Below are 2,048 nucleotides of genomic sequence, written 5' to 3'. Positions count from 1 at the left end.
AGCTTGCCCAGTGATTGAGTAAAACCAAAACTTATTATAAGCCACAGTCATCCTAGGGTCCCTCCTGCTATGTAGCCTCCCTGGATCTGTGGGTTGCAGTCTGATTGTTCTTTTCTAGCCCTTGTTTATAACTTCTTGATGACATCACATACATTTTTAAGATTGTCATTAAATCTGGAGATATCACCAACAGTTTGTTTAATCTAATGACTTAAAAAATTTGGGGGCACATCAAATTTCTCCAAATGGACAGCATTCTAGTTTGCTGGAGAGTAGTCTTTTAAATTCTAACAGGAGAAAACTTCCTTTTTAAACTAAGCACTGGTAAACATTAAATCTTTAAATTAAAATAGTATCAATCAAGCCAGGATTGGTGGCAGTTCCTATAATCCTAGCCCTAACATCTTAAGTGGCCTGCACAGAATGAGGACTTAGATTTTTGCCCTGTTCGTTATAGGGCAGAGCCTCCCACAGAAAGGAATGGAGAAGCTGTTGGGCCCTCTTTTAGAAACTGATCTGAAAAAATTAAAAGGAACTTGCCAATTTAAGGGCTGAGGCAGGAGGATTATCGCAATTTCGAGGCTAGTTACATAGTAACTTCCCAGTGTTGTAGCCTATAGTGTGAGATGCTGCTTCAAAAAAAATCCAAACAAAAATAAATAAAATCACACACACACACACACACACACACACACACACACACACACACACACACACGGAGAAATTGCCATGGATTAGCCTCATGCTCTCTTAATTTCAATTCTGCTTTCCTCCATTATTTTCCCATTCTTCTGTTTTCTTTTTTCAGTGCAGGGTCTGAACCAATAGTATCACACGTGCTACCAAGCACTCTACTACCGACGGTCCACATTCCAAGTCACACACTTTTGACTCTGGAACAAAGCACACATCCACACGATAAGAGGTCTGGTCCTGCACCTTTCTTTCATAATCCTGGGAGGGCCAGCACAATGGGTGGGAAGAGTATTCTTGGAAGCTTGGGACAGCTGGCAATATCCTAACCACATATAAAAGAGACTCGAGGCTACAAAAATAAATCTTACTAAATGCAAACCAAATGTAACCCTAGTTCAATTTTAGCAAAACATTTTAGATGACTGCCAGCTACTCCAACACCTATAGTCAAGAGGAAGTATGGCAGAGGGGGAGTCACTGAGGATGAACGAGAACAGTAATAAGACCTTACTCTTTACAAAGTTTATCAAAGCATATGGTCACGGAGACATATTGCTAAGATCCCTTCTAGGGTCTTAGAAGGGGCACTGCTCCTGTAAATCCCTAAAAGTGAAGTTTTCACCAACTGTCTTCAGGATCTGGAGACATTCTTTGGTCCTTGACTCATAAAACATATTAAGGATGAAAGGAGCTTTTATATGGGTCATATCGGTCAGCATGTACTATAGTGGGAGTTAAAAGAACATGTAAAATACTTTTATTAATGCATTTTAAAACAATTATATTACAAGTTAAAAGAATAACTCGCCCCCTCCCCCCTGACAGGGTTTCTCTGTGTAGCTTTGGAGCCTGCCCTGGAATTTGCTCTGTAGACCAGATCTCTCGAACTCAGAGATCCACCTGGCTCTGCCTCCCGAGTGCTGGGATTAAAGGCGTGCGCCACCACCGCCCGGCGAAGAATAACATTTTTAATAAAAACATTTAAAAAGTAGTAGTGAGACGTGTGTGGTATTTTTGTTTATATTTCTGTCAGTTCTCTTGTTTGTGGCTTGGTTGGGATATGCTCTACCCTTAACGGTTACAGGGGTGCAGTCGTCTCTGGAAATTCAGCTGTGTTGTCATTATAGTGAAAGAGGGAGAATCTTCCTACAAAAATAATCTTGGCTTTATTGACCCTGACTAGGTTTGCAGAACCACACATTTACAAGTCAATTCTTTTGGGTGCCTGAAGCTCTTTATCTAGTTAATCAACCCCACCTCCCAGATAAGTGCCAATCGGTTCCATACTTTAGCAAACAAGGAAAACTTTACAGACAGCTTTTAATGAATAACAAGTCTTAGGGAAGTTATCC

The sequence above is a fragment of the Peromyscus californicus genome, unplaced genomic scaffold (genome assembly GCF_007827085.1).
Source record: "Peromyscus californicus insignis strain IS unplaced genomic scaffold, ASM782708v3 Scaffold_19__1_contigs__length_69161282, whole genome shotgun sequence".
Taxonomy (NCBI): Eukaryota; Metazoa; Chordata; class Mammalia; order Rodentia; family Cricetidae; genus Peromyscus; species Peromyscus californicus.
This window is presented reverse-complemented; position numbering follows the sequence as displayed.